The sequence below is a fragment of the Ambystoma mexicanum genome, chromosome 2p (assembly GCF_040938575.1).
Source record: "Ambystoma mexicanum isolate Mex_15411 chromosome 2p, UKY_AmexF1_1, whole genome shotgun sequence".
Lineage (NCBI taxonomy): Eukaryota > Metazoa > Chordata > Amphibia > Caudata > Ambystomatidae > Ambystoma > Ambystoma mexicanum.
The window spans coordinates 1494239687-1494264844 of NC_090923.1; positions in this window are offsets into that span (position 1 = coordinate 1494239687).

A 25158-nucleotide genomic window follows, 5' to 3' on the forward strand; every position below is an offset into this window, starting at 1 on the left:
CTCAATGCCTCTAATACCAAACCTGAGATCCTTCCTCTAACATGAAATGTGATATCCAACTCCTTCCCTTTCCAAACCTGAGAGCCTACCTATAGCATGAGATGTGATATCCAAGACCTTCCCATTCCAATCCTTAGACCCTTCCTACAGCATACAATATGATATCTCAATGATTCTAATAACAAACCTGAGACCCGTCCTATAACATGAGATGTGATATCCAACTCCTTCCCATTCCAATCCTGAGACACTTCCGATAGCAGAGATGTGATATCTCAATGCTTATTCCAAAACTGAGACCCTTCCTATAGCATGAGATGTGATATCCAACTCCTTCCCGTTCCAAACCTGAGACCCTTCCTATAGCATATGTGATATCCAACTCCTTCCCATTCCAAACATGAGACCCTTCCTATAGCAAGAATGTAATATCCAACTCCTTCCCATTCCAATCCTGAGACCCTTCCTACAGCATGCGATGTGATATCTCAATGCTTCTAATACCAAACCTGAGACCCGTCCTATAACATGAGATGGGATATCCAACTCCTTCCCGTTCCAAACCTGAGACCCTTCCTATAGCATGAGATGTGATATCCAACTCCTTCCCATCCCAATCCTGAGACACTTCCGATTGCAGAGATGTGATATCTCAATGCTTATACCAAACCTGAGACTCTTCCTATAACATGAGATGTGATATCCAACTCCTTCCCGTTCCAAACCTGAGACCCTTCCTATAGCATAAGATGTGATATCCAACTCCTTCCCATTCCAATCCTGAGACCCTTCCGATAGCATGAGATGTGATATCTCAATGCTTCTAATACCAAACCTGAGATCCTTCTTATAACATGTGGTGTGATATCCAAATCCTTCCCCTTCCAAACCTGAGACCCTCCCTTTAGCATGAAATGTGATATCCAACTCCTTCCCATTCCAATCCTGAGACCCTTATGATAGCATGAGATGTGATATCTCAATGCCTCTAATACCAAACCTGAGATACTTCCGATAGCATGAGATGTGATATCTCAATGCTTCTAATACCAAACCTGAGATCCTTCCTATAACATGAGATGTGATATCCAAATCCTTCCCCTTCCAAACCTGAGACCCTCCCTTTAGCATGAGATGTGATATCCAACTCCTTCCCATTCCAATCCTGAGACCCTTCTGATAGCATGAGATGTGATATCTCAATGCCTCTAATACCAAACCTGAGATCCTACCTCTAACATGAAATATGATATCCAACTCCTTCCCTTTCCAAACCTGAGATCCTGTCTATAGCATGAGATGTGATATCCAAGTCCTTCCCATCCCAATCCTGAGACCCTTCCTATAGCATGAGATGTGATATCTCAATGCTTATACCAAACCTGAGACCCTTCCTATGGCATGAGATGCCATATACAACTCCTTCCCATTCCAATCCTGAGACCCTGCTTATAGCATGAGATGTGATATCTCAATGCTTCTAATACCAAACCTGAGATCTTTCCTATAACATGAGATGTGATATCCAACTCCTTCCCATTCCAATCCTGAGACCATTCCTATAGCATGAGATGTGATATCTCAATGCTTATACCAAACCTGAGACCCTTCCTATAGCTTGAGATGTGATATCCAACTCCTTCCCATTCCAATCCTGAGACCCTTCCTATAGCATGAGATGTGATATCTCAATGTCTCTAATACCAAACCTGAGATCCTTCCTCTAACATGAAATGTGATATCCAACTCCTTCCCCTTCCAAACCTGAGAGCCTTCCTATAGCATGAGATATGATATCCAAGTCCTTTCCATTCCAATCCTGAGACCCTTCCTATAACATGAGATGTGATATCCAACTCCTTCCCATTCCAACCTGAGACCCTTCCTATAGCATGAGATGGGATATCCAACTCCTTCCAAATCCAATCCTGATACCCTTCCGATAGCATGAGATGTGATATCCCAATGCTTCTACCAAACCTGAGACCCATACTATGGCATGAGATGTGATATCCAACTCCTTCCCATTCCAATTCTGAGACTCTTCTGATAGCATGAGATGTGATATCTCAATGCCTCTAATACCAAACCTGAGATCCTACCTCTAACATGAAATGTGATATCCAACTCTTTCCCGTTGCAAACCTGAGAGCCTTCCTATAGCATGAGATGTGATATCCAAGTCCTTCCCATTCCAATCCTGAGACCCTTCCTATAACATGAGATGTGATATCCAACTCCTTCCCATTCCAACCTGACACCCTTCCTATAGCATGAGATGGGATATCCAACTCCTTCCAAATCCAATCCTGATACCCTTCCGATAGCATGAGATGTGATATCCCAATGCTTCTACCAAACCTGAGACCCATACTATGGCATGAGAAGTGATATCAAACTCCTTCCCATTCCAATCCTGAGACCCTTCCTATAGCTTGAGATGTGATATCCAACTCCTTCCCATTCCAATTCTGAGACCCATCCTATACAATGAGACTTGATATCTCAATGCTTCTAATACCAAACCTGAGACCCGTCCTATAACATGAGATGTGATATCCAAATCCTTCCCCTTCCAAACCTTAGACCCTTCCTTTATCATGAGATGTGATATCCAACTCCTTCCCATTCCAATCCTGAGACTCTTCCGATATCATGAGATGTGATATCTCAATGCTTCTAATATCAAACTTGAGACCCTCCCTATAGCATGAGATGTGATATCCAAGTCCTTCCCATTCCAATCCTGAGACCCTTCCTATAGCATGAGATGTGATATCTCAATGCTTCTAATACCAAACCTGAGACCCTTCCTATAACATGAGATGGGAATATCCAACTCCTTCCCATTCCAATCCTGAGACCCTTCCGATAGCAGAGATGTGATATCTCAATGCTTATACCAAACCTGAGATCCTTCCTATAACATGAGATGTGATATCCAACTCCTTCCCATTCCAATCCTGAGACACTTCCTATAGCATGAGATGTGATATCTCACTGCTTATACCAAACCTGAGACCCTTCCTATAGCATGAGATGTGATATCCAACTCCTTCCCATTCCAATCCTGAGACCCTTCCTATAGCATGAGATGTGATATCTCAATGCTTCTAATATCAAACTTGAGACCCTCCCTATAGCATGAGATGTGATACCCAAGTCCTTCCCATTCCAATCCTGAGACCCTTCCTACAGCATGCGATGTGATGTCTCAATGCTTCTAATACCAAACCTGAGACTCTTCCTATAACATGAGATGGGATATCCAACTCCTTCCCATTCCAATCCTGAGACCCTTCCGATAGCAGAGATGTGATATCTCAATGCTTATACCAAACCTAAGACCCTTCCTATGGCATGAGATGTCATATACAACTCCTTCCCATTCCAATCCTGAGACCCTTCCTATAGCATGAGATGTGATATCTCAATGCTTATACCAAACCTGAGACCCTTCCTATAGCATGAGATGTGATATCCAACTCCTTCCCATTCCAATCCTGAGACCCTTCCTATAGCATGAGATGTGATGTCTCAATGCTTCTAATACCAAACCTGAGATCCTTCCTATAACATGAGATGTGATATCCAACTCCTTCCCATTCCAATCCCGAGACCCTTCCTATAGCATGAGATGTGATATCTCAATGCTTATACCAAACCTGAGACCCTTCCTATAGCATGAGATGTGATATCCAACTCCTTCCCATTCCAATCCTGAGACTCTTCCTATAGCATGAGATGTGATATCTCAATGCCTCTAATACCAAACCTGAGATCCTTCCTCTAACATGAAATGTGATATCCAACTCCTTCCCTTTCCAAACCTGAGAGCCTACCTATAGCATGAGATGTGATATCCAAGTCCTTCCCATTCCAATCCTTAGACCCTTCCTACAGCATGCAATATGATATCTCAATGATTCTAATAACAAACCTGAGACCCGTCCTATAACATGAGATGGGATATCCAACTCCTTCCCATTCCAATCCTGAGACACTTCTGATAGCAGAGATGTGATATCTCAATGCTTATACCAAACCTGAGACCCTTCCTATAACATGAGATGTGATATCCAACTCCTTCCCGGTCCAAACCTGAGACCCTTCCTATAGCATATGTGATATCCAACTCCCTCCCATTCCAAACATGAGACCCTTCCTATAGCAAGAGTGTAATATCCAACTCCTTCCCATTCCAATCCTGAGACCATTCCTATAGCATGAGATGTGATATCTCAATGCTTCTAATACCAAACCTGAGATCCTTCCTATGACATGAGATGTGATATCCAATTCCTCCCCATTCCAAACCTGAAAACCTTCCTACAGCATGCGATGTGATATCTCAATGCTTCTAATACCAAACCCGAGACCAGTCCTATAACATGAGATTGGATATCCAACTCCTTCCCCTTCCAAACCTGAGACTCTTCCTATAGCATGAGATGTGATATCCAACTTCTTCCCATTCCATCCTGAGACCCTTCCTATAACATGAGATGTGATGTCTCAATGCTTCTAATACCAAACCTGAGATCTTTCCTATAACATGAGATGTGATATCCAACTCCTTCCCATTCCAATCCTGAGACCCTTCCTATAGCATGAGATGTGATATCTCAATGCTTATACCAAACCTGAGACCCTTCCTATAGCTTGAGATGTGATATCCAACTCCTTCCCATTCCAATCCTGAGACCCTTCCTATAGCATGAGATGTGATATCTCAAGGCCTCTAATACCAAACCTGAGATCCTTCCTCTAACATGAAATGTGATATCCAAAACCTTCCCCTTCCAAACCTGAGAGCCTTCCTATAACATGAAATGTGATATCCAATTCCTTCCCATTCCAACCTGAGACCCTTCCTATAGCATGAGATGGGATATCCAACTCCTTCCAAATCCAATACTGATACCCTTCCGATAGCATGAGATGTGATATCCCAATGCTTCTACCAAACCTGAGACCCATACTATGGCATGAGATGTGATATCAAACTCCTTCCCATTCCAATCCTGAGACCCTACCTATAGCTTGAGATGTGATATCCAACTCCTTCCCATTCCAAACCTGAGACCCGTCCTATAACATGAGATGTGATATCCAAATCCTTCCCCTTCCAAACCTTAGACCCTTCCTTTATCATGAGATGTGATATCCAATTCCTTCCCATTCCAATCCTGAGACCCTTCCGATATCATGAGATTTGTTATCTCAATGCTTCTAATATCAAACTTGAGACCCTCCCTATAACATGAGATGTGACATCCAAGTCCTCCCCATTCCAATCCTGAGACCCTTCCTATAGCATGAGATGTGATATCTCAATGCTTCTAATACCAAACCTGAGACCCTTCCTATAACATGATTTGGGATATCCAACTCCTTCCCATTCCAATCCTGAGACCCTTCCGATAGCAGAGATGTGATATCTCAATGCTTATACCAAACCTGAGACCCTTCCTATGGCCTGAGATGTCATATGCAACTCCTTCCCATTCCAATCCTGAGACCCTTCCTATAGCATTAGATGTGATATCTCAATGCTTATACCAAATCTGAGACCCTTCCTATAGCATGAGATGTGATATCCAACTCCTTCCCATTCCAATCCTGAGACCCTTCTGATAGCATGAGATGTGATATTTCAATGCCTCTAATACCAAACCTGAGATCCTACCTCTAACATGAAATGTGATATCCATCTCCTTCCCTTTCCAAACCTGAGACCCTGCCTATAGCATGAGATGTGATATCCAAGTCCTTCCCATTCCAATCCTGAGACCCTTCCTATAGCATGTGATGTGATATCTCAATGCTTATACCAAATCTGAGACCCTTCCTATAGCATGAGATGTGATATCCAACTCATTCCCATTCCAATCCTGAGACCCTTCCTATAGCATGAGATGTGATGTCTCAATGCTTCTAATACCAAACCTGAGATCCTTCCTATAACATGAGATGTGATATCCAACTCCTTCCCATTCCAATCCTGAGACCCTTATGATAGCATGAGATGTGATATCTCAATGCCTCTAATACCAAACCTGAGATACTTCCGATAGCATGAGATGTGATATCTCAATGCTTCTAATACCAAACCTGAGATCCTTCCTATAACATGAGATGTGATTTCCAAATCCTTCCCCTTCCAAACCTGAGACCCTCCCTTTAGCATGAGATGTGATATCCAAGTCCTTTCCATTCCAATCCTGAGACCCTTCCTATAGCATGTGATGTGATATCTCAATGCTTATACCAAACCTGAGACCCTTCCTATGGCATGAGATGTCATATACAACTCCTTCCCATTCCAATCCTGAGACCCTTCCTATAGCATGAGATGTGATATCTCAATGCTTATACCAAACCTGAGACCCTTCCTTAGCATGAGATGTGATATCCAACTTCTTCCCATTCCAATCTTGAGACCCTTCCTATAACATGAGATGGGATGTCGCAATGCTTCTAATACCAAACCTGAGATCTTTCCTTATCAGTTTGGATTTGGAAGGAGTTGGATATCCCATCTCATGCTATAGGAAGGGTCTCAGGTTGGAATGGGAAGGAGTTGGATATCACATTTCATGTTATAGGAAGGGTCTCAGGATTGGATGGGAAGGACTTGGATATCATATCTCATGCTATAGGAAGGCTCTCAGGTTTGGAAGGGGAAGGAGTTGGATATATCATATTTTATGTTAGAGGAAGGATCTCAGGTTTGGTATTAGAGGCCTTGAGATATCACATCTCATGCTATAGGAAGGGTCTCAGGATTGGAATGGGAAGAAGTTGGATATCACATCTCAAGCTATAGGAAGGGTCTCAGGTTTGGTATAAGCATTGAGATATCACATCTCATGCTATAGGAAGGGTCTCAGGATTGGAATGGGAAGGAGTTGGATATCACATCTCATGTTATAGGAAAGATCTCAGGTTTGGTATTAGAAGCATTGAGACATCACATCTCATGTTATAGGAAGGGTCTCAGGATTGGAATGGGAAGAAGTTGGATATCACATCTCATGCTATAGGAAGTGTCTCAGAGCCTACCTATAGCATGAGATGTGATATCCAAGTCCTTCCCATTCCAATCCTTAGACCCTTCCTACAGCATGCAATATGATATCTCAATGATTCTAATAACAAACCTGAGATCCGTCCTATAACATGAGATGTAATATCCAACTCCTTCCCGTTTCAAACCTGAGACCCTTCCTATAACATGAGATGTGATATCCAACTCCTTCCCGTTTCAAACCTGAGACCCTTCCTATAGTATATGTGATATCCAACTCCTTCCCATTCCAAACATGAGACCCTTCCTATAGCAAGAATGTAATATCCAACTCCTTCCCATTCCAATCCTGAGACCATTCCTATAGCATGAGATGTGATATCTCAATGGAAGGAGTTGTATATGACATCTCAGGCCATAGGAAGGGTCTCAGGTTTGGTATAAGCATTGAGATATCACATCTCTGCTATCGGAAGGGTCTCAGGAATGGAATGGGAATGAGTTGGATATCCCATCTCATGTTATAGGAAGAGTCTCAGGTTTGGTATTAGAAGCATTGAGATATCCCATCTCATGCTATAGGAAGGGTCTCAGGTTGGAATGGGAAGGAGTTGGATATCACATTTCATGTTATAGGAAGGGTCTCAGGATTGGAATTGGAAGGTCTTGGCTATCATATCTCATGCTATAGGAAGGCTCTCAGGTTTGGAAGGGGAAGGAGTTGGATATCACATTTCATGTTAGAGGAACGATCTCAGGTTTGGTATTAGAGGCCTTGAGATATCACATCTCATGCTATAGGAAGGGTCTCAGGATTGGAATGGGAAGGAGTTGGATATCACATCTCAAGCTATAGGAACGGTCTCAGGTTTGGTATAAGCATTGTGATATCACATCTCATGCTATAGTAAGGGTCTCAGGATTGGAATGGGAAGGAGTTGGATATCACATCTCATGTTATAGGAAAGATCTCAGGTTTGGTATTAGAAGCATTGCGACATCACATCTCATGTTATAGGAAGGGTCTCAGGATTGGAATGGGAAGAAGTTGGATATCACATCTCATGCTATAGGAAGGGTCTCAGGTTTGGTATAAGCATTGAGATATCACATCTCATGCTATAGGAAGGGTCTCAGGTTTGGAATGGGAAGGAGTTGTATATGACAAATCAGGCCATAGGAAGGGTCTCAGGTTTGGTATAAGCATTGAGATATCACATCTCTGCTATCGGAAGGGTCTCAGGATTGGAATGGGAAGGAGTTGGATATCCCATCTCATGTTATAGGAAGGGTCTCAGGTTTGGTATTAGAAGCATTGAGATATCACATCTCATGCTATAGGAAGAGTCTCAGGATTGGAATGGGGAGGACTTCGATGTCACCTCTCATGCTATAGGGAGGGTCTCAAGTTTGATATTATAAGCATTGAGATAACAAATATCATGATATCGGAAGGGTCTCAGGATTGGAATGGGAAAGAATTGGATATCACATCTCATGATAAAGGAAGGGTCTAAGGTTTGGAAGGGGAAGGATTTGGATATCACATCTCATGTTATAGGACGGGTCGCAGGTTTTGTATTAGAAGCATTGAGATATCAAGTCTCATGGTATAGGAAGGGTCTGAGAATTGGAATGGGAAGGAGTTGGATATCACATCTCAAGCTATAGGTAGGGTCTCAGGATTGGAATGGGAAGGAGTTTGATATCACATCTCATGCCATAGTATGGGTCTCAGGTTTGGTAGAAGCATTGGGATATCACATCTCATGCTATCGGAAGGGTCTCAGGATTGGAATGGGAAGGAGTTGTATATGACATCTCATGCCATAGGAAGGGTCTCAGGTTTGGTATAAACATTGAGATATCACATCTCTGCTATCGGAAGGGTCTCAGGATTGGAATGGGAAGGAATAGGATATCACATCTCATGCTATAGGAAGGGTCTCAGGATTGGAATGGGAAGGACTTGTATATCACATCTCATGTTATAGGAAGGGTCTCAGGTTTGGTATTAGAAGCATTGAGATATCACATCTCATGCTATAGGAAGGGTCTCAGGAATGGAATGGGAAGGACTTTGATATCACATCTCATGATAAAGGAAGGGTCTAAGGTTTGGAAGGGGAAGGATTTGGATATCACATCTCATCTTATAGGACGGGTCTCAGGTTTGGTATTAGAAGCATTGTGATATCACATCTCATGCTATAGGAAGTGTCTCAGGATTGGAATGGGAAGGAGTTGGATATCACATCTCATGCTATAGGAAGGGTTTCAGGTTTGGTAGAAGCATTGAGATATCACATCTCATGCTATCGGAAGGGTCTCAGGTTTGGAATGGGAAGGAGTTGGATATCACATCTCATGTTATAGGAAGGATCTCATGTTTGGTATTAGAAGCATTGAGATATCACATCTCATGTTATAGGAAGGGTCTCCGGATTGGAATGTGAATAATTTGGATATTACATCTCATGCTAAAGGAAGGGTCTCAGGTTTGGAATGGGAAGGAGTTGGATATGACATCTCTTGTTATAGGGAGGGTCTCAGGATTTGAATGGCAAGGAGTTGGATATCACATCTCATGCCATAGGAAGGGTCTCAGGTTTGGTATAAGCATTGAGATATCACATCTCTGCTATCGGAAGGGTCTCAGGATTGGATTGGGAAGGAGTTGGATATCCCTTCTCATGCTATAGGAAGGGTCTCAGGTTGGAATGGGAAGGAGTTGGATATCACATCTCATGTTATAGGAAGGGTCTCAGGATTGGAATGGGAAGGATTTGGATATCGCATCTCTTGCTATAGGAAGGGTCTCAGGTTTTTTATTAGAAACATTGAGATATCACATCTCATGCTATAGGAAGGGTTTTAGGATTGGAATGGGAAGTATTTGGATATCACATCTCATGCTAAAGGAAGGGTCTCAGGTTTGGAAGGGGAAGGATTTGGATATCAAATCTCATGTTATAGGACGGGACCCAGGTTTGGTATTAGAAGCATTGAGATATCACATCTCATGGTATAGGAAGGGTCTCAGGGTTGGAATGGGAAGGAGTTGGATATCACATCTCTTCCAATAGGAAGGGTCTCAGGTTTGGAATGGGAAGGAATTGGATATCACATCTCATGTTATAGGAAGAGTCTCAGGTTTGGTAGAAGCATTGAGATATCACATCTCTGCTATCGGAAGGGTCTCAGGATTGGATTGGGAAGGAGTTGGATATCCCTTCTCATGCTATAGGAAGGGTCTCAGGATTTGAATGGCAAGGAGTTGGATATCACATATCATGCCATAGGAAGGGTCTCAGGTTTGGTATAAGCATTGAGATATCACATCTCTGCTATCGGAAGGGTCTCCGGATTGGATTGGGAACGAGTTGGATATCCCTTCTCATGCTATAGGAAGTGTCTCAGGTTGGAATGGGAAGGAGTTGGATATCACATCTCATGTTATAGGAAGGGTCTCAGGATTGGAATGGGAAGGATTTGGATATCACATCTCTTGCTATAGGAAGGGTCTCAGGATTGGAATGGGTAGGAGTTGGATATTACATTCTTGCTATAGGAAGGGTCTCATGTTTGGAATGGGAAGGAGTTGGATATCACATATGCTATAGGAAGTGTCTCAGGTTTGGAACGGGAAGGAGTTGGATATCACATCTCATGTTAGAGGAAGGATCTCAGGTTTGGTATTAGAGGCCTTGAGATATCACATCTCATGCTATAGGAAGTATCTCAGGTTTGGTATTAGAAGCATTGAGATATCACATCTCATGCTATCGGAAGTATCTCAGGTTTGGTATTAGAAGCATTGAGATATCACATCTCATGCTATCATAAGGGTCTCAGGATTGGAATGGGAAGGAGTTGGATATCACATCTCATGTTATAGGAAGGATCTCAGGTTTGGTATTAGAAGCAGTGAGATATCACATCTCATGCTATAGGAAGGGTCTCAGGATTGGAATGGGAAGGAGTTGGATATCACATCTCATGCTATAGGAAGGGTCTCAGATTTGGTATAAGCTTTGAGATATCACAGCTCATGCTATAGGAAGGGTCTCAGGATTGGATTGGGAAGGAGTTGTATATGACATCTCAGGCCATAGGAAGGGTCTCAGGTTTGGTATATGCATTGAGATATCACATCTCTGCTATCGAAAGGGTCTCAGGATTGGAATGGGAAGGAGTTGGATATCCCATCTCATGTTATAGGAAGCGTCTCAGGTTTGGTATTAGAAGCATTGAGATATCACATCTCATGCTATAGGGAAGGTCTCAAGTTTGATATTAGAAGCATTGAGATAACAAATCTCATGATATCGGAAGGGTCTCAGGATTGGAATGGGAAGGAGTTGGATATCACATCTCATGATAAAGGAAGGGTCTAAGGTTTGGAAGGGGAAGGATTTGGATATCACATCTCATGTTATAGGACGGGTCTCAGGTTTGGTATTAGAAGCATTGAGATATCAAGTCTCATGGTATAGGAAGGGTCTCAGAATTGGAATGGGAAGGAGTTGGATATCACATCTCAAGCTATAGGAAGGGTCTCAGGATTGGAATGGGAAGGAGTTTGATATCACATCTTATGCCATAGTATGGGTCTCAGGTTTGGTAGAAGCATTGGGATATCACATCTCATGCTATTGGAAGGGTATCAGTATTGGATTTGGAAGGAGTTGGATATCCCATCTCATGCTAATGGAAGGGTCTCAGGTTGGAATGGGAAGGAGTTGGATATCACATTTCATGTTATAGGAAGGGTCTCAGGATTGGAATGGGAAGGACGTGGATATCATATCTCATGCTATAGGAAGGCTCTCAGGTTTGGAAGGGGAAGGAGTTGGATATCACATTTCATGTTAGAGGAAGGATCTCAGGTTCGGTATTAGAGGCCTTGAGATATCACATCTCATGCTATAGGAAGGGTCTCAGGATTGGAATGGGAAGGAGTTGGATATCACATCTCAAGCTATAAGAAGGGTCTCAGGTTTGGTATACGCATTGAGATATCACATCTCATGCTATAGGAAGGGTCTCAGGATTGGAATGGGAAGGAGTTGGATATCACATCTCATGTTATAGGAAAGATCTCAGGTTTGGTATTAGAAGCATTGAGACATCACATCTCATGTTATAGGAAGGGTCTTAGGATTGGAATGGGAAGAAGTTGGATATCACATCTCATGCTATAGGAAGGGTCTCAGGTTTGGTATAAGCATTGAGATATCACATCTCATGCTATAGGAAGGGTCTCAGGATTGGAATGGGAAGGAGTTGTATATGACATCTCATGCCATAGGAAGGGTCTCAGGTTTGATATAAGCATTGAGATATCACATCACATGCTATAGGAAGGGTCTCAGGATTGGAATGAGAAGGACTTGGATATCACATCTCATGCCATAGGCAGGGTCTCAGGTTTGGAAAGGGAAGGAGATGGATATCACATTTCATGTTAGAGGTAGGATCTCAGGTTTGGTATTAGAGGCATTGAGATATCACATCTCATGCTATCAGAAGGGTCTCAGGATTGGAATGGGAAGGAGTTGTATATCACATCTCATGCTAAAGGGAGGGTCTCAGGTTTGGAAGGGGAAGGATTTGGAAATCACATCTCATGTTATAGGAAGGATCTCAGGTTTGGTATTAGAAGCATTGAGATATCACATCTCATGCTATCGGAAGTATCTCAGGTTTGGTATTAGAGGCATTGAGATATCACATCTCATGCTATCATAAGGGTCTCAGAATTGGAATGGGAAGGAGTTGGATATCACATCTCATGTTATAGGAAGGATCTCAGGTTTGGTATTAGAAGCATTGAGATATCACATCTCATGCTATAGGAAGGGTCTCAGGATTGGAATGGGAAGGAGTTGGATATCACATCTCATGCTATAGGAAGGGTCTCAGATTTGGTATAAGCATTGAGATATCACATCTCATGCTATAGGAAGGGTCTCAGGATTGGATTGGGAAGGAGTTGTATATGACATCTCAGGCCATAGGAAGGGTCTCAGGTTTGCTATACGCATTGAGATATCACATCTCTGCTATCGGAAGGGTCTCAGGATTGGAATGGGAAGGAGTTGGATATCCCATCTCATGTTATAGGAAGGGTCTCAGGTTTGGTATTAGAAGCATTGAGATATCACATCTCATGCTATAGGAAGGGTCTCAGGATTGGAATGGGGAGGACTTGGATGTCACATCTCATGCTATAGGGAGGGTCTCAAGTTTGATATTAGAAGCATTGAGATAACAACTCTCATGATATCGGAAGAGTCTCAGGATTGGAATGGGAAGGAGTTGGATATCACATCTCATGATAAAGGAAGGGTCTAAGGTTTGGAAGGGGAAGGATTTGGATATCACATCTCATGTTATAGGACGGGTCTCAGGTTTGGTATTAGAAGCATTGAGATATCAAGTCTCATGGTATAGGAAGGGTCTCAGAATTGGAATGGGAAGGAGTTGGATATCACATCTCAACCTATAGGAAGGGTCTCAGGATTGGAATGGGAAGGAGTTTGATATCACATCTTCTGCCATAGTATGGGTCTCAGGTTTGGTAGAAGCATTGGGATATCACATCTCATGCTATTGGAAGGGTATCAGTATTGGATTTGGAAGGAGTTGGATATCCCATCTCATGCTATAGGAAGGGTCTCAGGTTGGAATGGGAAGGAGTTGGATATCACATTTCATGTTATAGGAAGGGTCTCAGGATTGGAATGGGAAGGACTTGGATATCATATCTCATGCTATAGGAAGGCTCTCAGGTTTGGAAGGGGAAGGAGTTGGATATCACATTTCATGTTAGAGGAAGGATCTCAGGTTTGGTATTAGAGGCCTTGAGATATCACATCTCATGCTATAGGAAGGGTCTCAGGATTGGAATGGGAAGGAGTTGGATATCACATCTCAAGCTTTAGGAAGGGTCTCAGGTTTGGTATAAGCATTGAGATAGCACATCTCATGCTATAGGAAGGGTCTCAGGATTGGAATGGGAAGGAGTTGGATATCACATCTCATGTTATAGGAAAGATCTCAGGTTTGGTATTAGAAGCATTGAGACATCACATCTCATGTTATAGGAAGGGTCTCAGGATTGGAATGGGAAGGAGTTGGATATCACATCTCAAGCTATAGGAAGGGTCTCAGGTTTGGAACGGGAAGGAGTTAGATATCACATCTCATGTTATAGGAAGAGTCTCAGGTTTGGTATAAGCATTGAGATATCACATCTCTGCTATCGGAGAAGTCTCAGGATTGGGATGGGAAGGAGTTGGATATCCCTTCTCATGCTATAGGAAGGGTCTCAGGATTTGAATGGCAAGGAGTTGGATATCACATATCATGCCATAGGAAGGGTCTCAGGTTTCGTATAAGCATTGAAATATCACATATCTGCTATCGGAAGGGTCTCCAGATTGGATTGGGAAGGAGTTGGATATCCCTTCTCATGCTATAGGAAGTGTCTCAGGTTGGAATGGGAAGGAGTTGGATATCACATCTCATGTTATAGGAAGGGTCTCAGGATTGGAATGGGAAGGATTTGGATATCACATCTCTTGCTATAGGAAGGGTCTCAGGATTGGAATGGGTAGGAGTTGGATATTACATTCTTGCTATAGGAAGGGCCTCATGTTTGGAATGGGAAGGAGTTGGATATCACATATGCTATAGGAAGTGTCTCAGGTTTGGAACGGGAAGGATTTGGATATCACATCTCATGTTAGAGGAAGGATCTCAGGTTTGGTATTAGAGGCCTTGAGATATCACATCTCATGCTATAGGAAGGGTCTCAGGTTTGGTAAAAGCATTGAGATATCACATCTCATGCTATAGGAAGAGTCTCAGGATTGGAATGGGAAGAAGTTGGATATCACATCTCATGCTATAGGAAGGGCCTCAGGTTTGGTATAAGCATTGAGATATCACATCTCATGCTATAGGAAGGGTCTCAGGTTGGAATGGGAAGGAGTTGGATATCACATCTCATGTTATAGGAAGGGTATCAGGATTGGAATGGGAAGGACTTGGATATCACATCTCATGCTATAGGAAGGCTATCAGGTTTGGAAGGGGAAGGAGTTGCATATCAAATTTCATTTTAGAGGTAGGATCTCAGGTTTGGTATTAGAGGCATTGAGATATCACATCTCATGCTATAGGAAGGGTCTCACGATTGGAATGGGAAGGATTTGGATATCACATCTCATGCTATAGGAAGGGTCTCAGGTTTGGTATAAGCATTGAGATATCACATCTCATGCTATAGAAACGGTCTCAAGATTGCAATGGGAAGGAGTTGGATATCACATTTCATGTTATAGGAAGGATCTCAGATTTGGTATTAGAAGCATTGAGACATCACATCTCATGCTATAGGAAGGGTCTCAGGATTGGAATGGGAAGGAGTTGGATATTGAGACCCTTCCTATAGCTTGAGATGTGATATCCAACTCCTTCCCATTCCAATTCTGAGACCCTTCCTATACCATGAGACTTGATATCTCAATGCTTCTAACACCAAACCTGAGACCCGTCCTATAACATGAGATGTGATATCCAAATCCTTCCCCTTCCAAACCTTAGACCCTTCCTTTATCATGAGATGTGATATCCAACTCCTTTCCATTCCAATCCTGAGACCCTTCCGATATCATGAGATTTGTTATCTCAATGCTTCTAATATCAAACTTGAGACCTTCCCTATAGCATGAGATGTGATATCTCAATGCTTCTAATACCAAACCTGAGACCCTTCCTATAACATGAGATGGGATATCCAACTCCTTCCCATTCCAATCCTGAGACCCTTTCGATAGCAGAGATGTGATATCTCAATGCGTATACCAAACCTGAGACCCTTCCTATGGCCTGAGATGTCATATACAACTCCTTCCCAATCAAATCCTGAGACCCTTCCTATAGCATGAGATGTGATATCTCAATGCTTATACCAAATCTGAGACCCTTCCTATAGCATGAGATGTGATATCCAACTCCTTCCCATTCCAATCCTGAGACCCTTCCTACAGCATGAGATGTGATATCTCAATGCTTCTAATACCAAACCTGAGATCCTCCCTATAACATGAGATGTGATATCCAACTCCTTCCCATTCCAATCCTGAGACCCTTATGATAGCATGAGATGTGATATCTCAATGCCTCTAATACCAAACCTGAGATACTTCCGATAGCATGAGATGTGATATCTCAATGCTTCTAATACCAAACCTGAGATCCTTCCTATAACATGACATGTGATTTCCAAATCCTTCCCCTTCCAAACCTGAGACCCTCCCTTTAGCATGAGATGTGATATCTCAATGCCTCTAATACCAAACCTGAGATCCTACCTCTAACATGAAATGTGATATCCATCTCCTTCCCTTTCCAAACCTGAGACCCTGACTATAGCATGAGATGTGATATCCAAGTCCTTCCCATTCCAATCCTGAGACCCTTCCTATAGCATGTGATGTGATATCTCAATGCTTATACCAAACCTGAGACCCTTCTTATGGCATGAGATGTCATATACAACTCCTTCCCATTCCAATCCTGAGACCCTTCCTATAGCATGAGATGTGATATCTCAATGCTTATACCAAACCTGAGACCCTTCCTATAGCATGAGATGTGATATCCAACTTCTTCCCATTCCAATCCTGAGACCCTTCCTATAGCATGAGATGTGATATCTCAATGCTTATACCAAACCTGGGACCCTTCCTATAGCATGAGATGTGATATCTCAAGGCCTCTAATACCAAACCTGAGATCCTTCCTCTAACATGAGATGTGATATCCAACTCCTTCCCGTTCCAAACCTGAGACACTTCCTATAGCATATGTGATATCCAACTCCTTCCCATTCCAAACATGAGACCCTTCCTATAGAAAGAATGTAATATCCAACTCCTACCCATTCCAATCCTGAGACCCTTCCTATAGCAAGAGATGTGATATCCAAATCCTTCCCCTTCCAAACCTGAGACCCTTCCTTTAGCATGAGATGTGATATCCAAATACTTCCCATTCCAATCCTAAAACCCATCCTATAGCATGAGATGTGATATCTCAATGTTTCTAAAAAAAAACCTGAGACCCTTCCTATAGCAAGAGATGCGATATCCAAATCCTTCCCATTCCAATCCTGAGACCCTTCCTATAGCATGAGAAGGGATATCCAACTCCTTCCCAATCCAATCCTGAGACCCTTCCGATAGCAGAGATGTGATATCTCAATGCTTATACCAAACCTGAGACCCTTCCTATGGCATGAGATGTGATATCCAACTCCTTGCCATTCAAATCCTGAGACCCTCCCTATAACAAGAGATGTCATATCCAACTCCTTCCCATTCCAAACCTGAGACCCTTCCTTTAGCATGAGATGTAATATCCAAATCCTTCACATTCCAATCCGGAGACCCTTCCTATAGCATGAGATGTGATATCTCAATGCTTCTAATACCAAACATGAGATCCTTCCTAAAACATGAGATGTGATATCCAACTCCTTCCCATTCCAAACCTGAGACCCTTCCGATAGCATGAGATGTGATATCTCAATGCTTCAAAAACCAAACATGAGAACCATCCTATAACATGAGATGTGAAATCCAAATCCTTCCCTTCCCAAACCTGAGACTCTTCCTATAGCATGAGATGTGATATCTCAATGCTTCTACCAAACCTGAAACCCTTCCTATAGCATGAGATGTGATATCCAACTCCTTCCCATTCCAATCCTGAGACACTTCCTATAGCATGAGATGTGATATCACAATGCTTCTAATACCAAACCTGAGACCCGTCCTATAAAATGAGATGTGATATCCAAATCCTTCCCCTTCCAAACCTTAGACCCTTCCTTTATCATGAGATGTGATATCCAAGTCCTTCCCATTCCATTCCTGAGACCCTTCCTATAGCATGAGATGTGATATCTCAATGCTTCTAATACCAAACCTGAGACCCTTCCTATAACATGAGATGTGATATCCAAGTCCTTCCCATTCCAATCCTGAGACCCTTCCTAAAGCATGAGATGTGATATCCTAGTCCTTCCCATTCCAATCCTGAGACCCTTCCGATAGCAGAGATGTGATATCTCAATGCTTATACCAAACCTGAGACCCTTCCTATGGCATGAGATGTCATATACAACTCCTTCCCATTCCAATCCTGAGACCCTTCCTATAGCATGAGATGTGATATCTCAATGCCTATACCAAACCTGAGACCCTTCCTATAGCATGAGATGTGATATCCAACTCCTTCCCATTCCAATCCTGATACCCTTCCTATAACATGAGATGTGATGTCTCAATGCTTCTAATACCAAACATGAGATCCTTCCTATGGCATGAGATATCATATAAAACTCCTTCCCATTCCATTCCTGAGACCCTTCCTATAGCATGAGATATGATATCCAACTCCTTCCCATTCCAATCCTGAGACCCTTCCTATAGCATGAGATGTGATATCTCAATGCTTCTAATAACAAACCTGAGATCCTTCCTATAACATGAGATGTGATATCCAAATCCTTCCCCTTCCAAACCAGAGACCCTCCCTTTAGCATGAGATGTGATATCCAACTCCTTCCCATTCCAATCCTGAGACCGTTCTGATAGCATGAGATGTGATATCTCAATGCTTCTAATACCAAACCTGAGATCCTTCCGATAGCATGAGATGTGATATTTCAATTCTTCTAATACCAAACCTGAGATCCTTCCTATAACACGAGATGTGATATTCAAATCCTTCCCCTTCCAAACCTGAGACCCTCCCTTTAGCATGAGATGTTATATCCAACTCCTTCCCATTCCAGTCCTGAGACCCTTCTGATAGCATGAGATGTTATATCTCAATGCCTCTAATACCAAACCTGAGATTCTACCTCTAACATGAAATGTGATATCCAACTCCTTCCCCTTCCAAACCTGGGAGCCTTCCTATAACATGAGATGTGATATCGAAGTCCTTCCCATTCCAATCCTGAGACCCTTCCTATAACATGAGATGTGATATCCAACTCCTTCCCATTCCAATCCTGAGACCTTTCCTGTAGCATGAGATGTGATGTCTCAATGCTTCTAATACCAAATCTGAGATCCTTCCTATAACATGAGATGTGATATCCAACTCCTTCCCCTTCCAAACCTGGGAGCCTTCCTCTAACATGAAATGTGATATCCAAATCCTTCCCTTTCCAAACCTGAGAGCCTACCTATAGCATGAGATGTGATATCCAACTCCTTCCCATTCCAATCCTGAGACCCTTCCTATAGCATGAGATGTGATATCTCAATGCTTATACCAAACCTGAGACCCTTCCTATAACATGAGATGTGATATCCAACTCCTTCCCATTCCAATCCTGAGACCCTTCCTATAGCATGAGATGTGATGTCTCAATGCTTCTAATACCAAATCTGAGATCCTTCCTATAACATGAGATGTGATATCCAACTCCTTCCATTCCAATCCTGAGACCCTTCCTATAGCATGGGATGTGATTTTTCAATGCTTATACCAAACCTGAGACCCTTCCTATAGCATGAGATGTGATATCCAAATCCTTCCCATTCCAATCGTGAGACCCTTCCTATAGCATGAGATGTGATATCTCAATGCCTCTAATACCAAACCTGAGATCCTTCCTCTAACATGAAATGTGATATCCAACTCCTTCCCTTTCCAAACCTGAGAGCCTACCTATAGCATGAGATGTGATATCCAACTCCTTCCCATTCCAATCCTGAGACCCTTCCTATAGCATGAGATGTGATATCTCAATGCTTATACCAAACCTGAGACCCTTCCTATAGCATGAGATGTGATATCCAAATCCTTCCCATTCCAATCCTGAGACCCTTCCTATAGCATGAGATGTGATATCTCAATGCCTCTAATACCAAACCTGAGATCCTTCCTTGAACATGAAATGTGATATCCCACTCCTTCCCTTTCCAAACCTGAGAGTCTACCTATAGCATGAGATGTGATATCCAAGTCCTTCCCATTCCAATCCTTAGACACTTCCTACAGCATGAGATGTGATATCTCAATGATTCTATTACCAAACCTGAGATCCTTCCTTGAACATGAAATGTGATATCCCACTCCTTCCCTTTCCAAACCTGAGAGTCTACCTATAGCATGAGATGTGATATCCAACTCCTTCCCATTTCAATCCTGAGAAACTTCCGATAGCAGAGATGTGATATCTCAATGCTTAGACCAAACCTGAGACCCTTCCTATAACATGAGATGTGATATCCAACTCCTTCCCGTTCCAAACCTGAGACCCTTTCTATAGCAATAATCTAATATCCAACTCCTTCCCATTCCAATCCTGAGACCATTCCTATAGCATGAGATGTGATATCTCAATGCTTCTAATACCAAACCTGAGATCCTTCCTATGACATGAGATGTGATATCCAATTCCTTCCCATTCCAAACCTGAGACCCTTCCTATAGCATCAGATGTGATATCTCAATGCTTCTAATACCAAACCTGAGATCCTTCCTATAACATCAGATGTGATATCCAAATCCTTCCCCTTCCAAACCAGAGACCCTCCCTTTAGCATGAGATGTGATATCCAACTCCTTCCCATTCCAATCCTGAGACATTTCTGATAGCATGAGATGTGATATCTCAATGCTTAGACCAAACCTGAGACCCTTCCTATAACATGAGATGTGATATCCAACTCCTTCCCGTTCCAAACCTGAGACCCTTTCTATAGCAAGAATCTAATATCCAACTCCTTCCCATTCCAATCCTGAGACCATTCCTATAGCATGAGATGTGATATCTCAATGCTTCTAATACCAAACCTGAGATCCGACCTCTAACATGAAATGTGATATCCAACTCCTTCCCCTTGCAAACCTGAGAGCCTTCCTATAGCATGAGATGTGATATCGAAGTATTTCCCATTCCAATCCTGAGACCCTTCCTATAACATGAGATGTGATATCCAACTCCTTCCCATTCCAACCTGAGACCCTTCCTATAGCATGAGATGGGATATCCAACTACATCCAAATCCAATCCTGATACCCTTCCGATAGCATGAGATGTGATATCTCAATCCCTCTAATACCAAACCTGAGATCCTTCCTATAACATGAGATGTGATATCAAAATCCTTCCCCTTCCAAACCTGAGACCCTCCCTTTAGCATGAGATGTGATATCCAACTCCTTCCCATTCCAATCCTGAGACCCTTCTGATAGCATGAGATGTGATATTCAATGCCTCTAATACCAAACCTGAGATCCTACCTCTAACATGAAATGTGATATCCAACTCCTTCCCTTTCCAAACGTGAGAGCCTCCCTATAGCATGAGATGGGATATTCAAGTCCTTCCCATTCCAATCCTGGGACCCTTCCTATAGCATGAGATGTGATATCTCAATGCTTCTAATACCAAACCTGAGACCCTTCCTATAACATAAGATGGGATATCCAACTCCTTCCCATTCCAATCCTGAGACCCTTCCGATAGCAGAGATGTGATATCTCAATGCTGATACCAAACCTGAGACCCTTCCTATGGCATGAGATGTCATATACAACTCCTTCCCATTCCAATCCTGAGACCCTTCCTATAGCATGAGATGTGATATCTCAATGCTTATACCAAACCTGAGACCCTTCCTATAGCATGAGATGTGATATCCAAATCCTTCCCATTCCAATCGTGAGACCCTTCCTATAGCATGAGATGTGATATCTCAATGCCTCTAATACCAAACCTGAGATCCTACCTCTAAAATGAAATTTGATATGCAACTCCTTCCCCTTCCAAACCTGATAGCCTTCCTATAGCATGAGATGTGATATCCAAGTCCTTCCCATTCCAATCCTGATACCCTTCCTATAACATAAGATGTGATATCCAACTCCTTCCCATTCCAACCTGAGACCCTCCTATAGCATGAGATGTGATATCTCAATGCTTATACCAAACCTGAGGCCCTTCCTATAGCATGAGATGTGATATCCAACTTCTTCCCATTCCAATCCTGAGACCCTTCCTATAGAATGAGATGTGATATCTCAATGCTTATACCAAACCTGAGATCCTTCCTCTAACATGAGATGTGATATCCAACTCCTTCCCGTTCCAAACCTGAGACACTTCCTATAGCATATGTGATATCCAACTCCTTCCCATTCCAAACATGAGGCCCTTCCTATAGCAAGAATGTAATATCCAACTCCTACCCATTCCAATCCTGAGACCCTTCCTATATCAAGAGATGTGATATCCAAATCCTTCCTATTCCAATCCTGAGACCCTTCCTATAACATGAGATGTGATATCCAACTCCTTCCCATTCCAACCTGAGACACTTCCTATAGCATGAGAAGGGATATCCAACTCCTTCCCAATCCAATCCGGAGACCCTTCCGATAGCAGAGATGTGATATTTCAATGCTTATACGAAACCTGAGACCCTTCCTATGGCATGATATGTGATATCCAACTCCTTGCCATTCAAATCCTGAGACCCTTCCTATAGCATGAGAAGGGGTATCCAACTCCTTCCCATCCCAATCCTGAGACTTCTCCGATAGCAGAGATGTGATATCTCAATGCTTATACCAAACCTGAGACTCTTCCTATAACATGAGATGTGATATCTAACTCCTTCCCGTTCCAAACCTGAGACCCTTCCTATAGCATGAGATGTGATATCCAACTCCTTCCCATTCCAATCCTGAGACCCTTCCTATAACATGAGATGTGATGTCTCAATGCTTCTAATACCATACCTGAGATCTTTCCTATAACATGAGATGTGATATCCAACTCCTTCCATTCCAATCCTGAGACCCTTCCTATAGCATGGGATGTGATATTTCAATGCTTATACCAAACCTGAGACCCTTCCTATAGCATGAGATGTGATATCCAAATCCTTCCCATTCCAATCGTGAGACCCTTCCTATAGCATGAGATGTGATATCTCAATGCCTCTAATACCAAACCTGAGATCCTTCCTCTAACATGAAATGTGATATCCAAATCCTTCCCTTTCCAAACCTGAGAGCCTACCTATAGCATGAGATGTGATATCCAACTCCTTCCCATTCCAATCCTGAGACCCTTCCTATAGCATGAGATGTGATATCTCAATGCTTATACCAAACCTGAGATCCTTCCTTGAACATGAAATGTGATATCCCACTCCTTCCCTTTCCAAACCTGAGAGTCTACCTATAGCATGAGATGTGATATCCAAGTCCTTCCCATTCCAATCCTTAGACACTTCCTACAGCATGAGATGTGATATCTCAATGATTCTATTACCAAACCTGAGACCCGTCCTATAACATGAGATGGGATATCCAACTCCTTCCCATTTCAATCCTGAGAAACTTCCGATAGCAGAGATGTGATATCTCAATGCTTAGACCAAACCTGAGACCCTTCCTATAACATGAGATGTGATATCCAACTCCTTCCCGTTCCAAACCTGAGACAATTTCTATAGCAAGAATCTAATATCCAACTTCTTCCCATTCCAATCCTGAGACCATTCCTATAGCATGAGATGTGATATCTCAATGCTTCTAATACCAAACCTGAGATCCTTCCTATGACATGAGATGTGATATCCAATTCCTTCCCATTCCAAACCTGAGACCCTTCCTATAGCATCAGATGTGATATCTCAATGCTTCTAATACCAAACCTGAGATCCTTCCTATAACATGAGATGTGATATCCAAATCCTTCCCCTTCCAAACCAGAGACCCTCCCTTTAGCATGAGATGTGATATCCAACTCCTTCCCATTCCAATCCTGAGACATTTCTGATAGCATGAGATGTGATATCTCAATGCCTCTAATACCAAACCTGAGATCCGACCTCTAACATGAAATGTGATATCCAACTCCTTCCCCTTGCAAACCTGAGAGCCTTCCTATAGCATGAGATGTGATATCGAAGTATTTCCCATTCCAATCCTGAGACCCTTTCTATAACATGAGATGTGATATCCAACTCCTTCCCATTCCAACCTGAGACCCTTCCTATAGCATGAGATGGGATATCCAACTACTTCCAAATCCAATCCTGATACCCTTCCGATAGCATGAGATGTGATATCTCAATCCCTCTAATACCAAACCTGAGATCCTTCCTATAACATGAGATGTGATATCAAAATCCTTCCCCTTCCAAACCTGAGACCCTCCCTTTAGCATGAGATGTGATATCCAACTCCTTCCCATTCCAATCCTGAGACCCTTCTGATAGCATGAGATGTGATATTCAATGCCTCTAATACCAAACCTGAGATCCTACCTCTAACATGAAATGTGATATCCAACTCCTTCCCTTTCCAAACGTGAGAGCCTCCCTATAGCATGAGATGGGATATTCAAGTCCTTCCCATTCCAATCCTGAGACCCTTCCTATAGCATGAGATGTGATATCTCAATGCTTCTAATACCAAACCTGAGACCCTTCCTATAACATAAGATGGGATATCCAACTCCTTCCCATTCCAATCCTGAGACCCTTCCGATAGCAGAGATGTGATATCTCAATGCTGATACCAAACCTGAGACCCTTCCTATGGCATGAGATGTCATATACAACTCCTTCCCATTCCAATCCTGAGACCCTTCCTATAGCATGAGATGTGATATCTCAATGCTTATACCAAACCTGAGACCCTTCCTATAGCATGAGATGTGATATCCAAATCCTTCCCATTCCAATCGTGAGACCCTTCCTATAGCATGAGATGTGATATCTCAATGCCTCTAATACCAAACCTGAGATCCTACCTCTAAAATGAAATTTGATATGCAACTCCTTCCCCTTCCAAACCTGATAGCCTTCCTATAGCATGAGATGTGATATCCAAGTCCTTCCCATTCCAATCCTGATACCCTTCCTATAACATGAGATGTGATATCCAACTCCTTCCCATTCCAACCTGAGACCCTTCCTATAGCATGAGATGTGATATCTCAATGCTTATACCAAACCTGAGGCCCTTCCTATAGCATGAGATGTGATATCCAACTTCTTCCCATTCCAATCCTG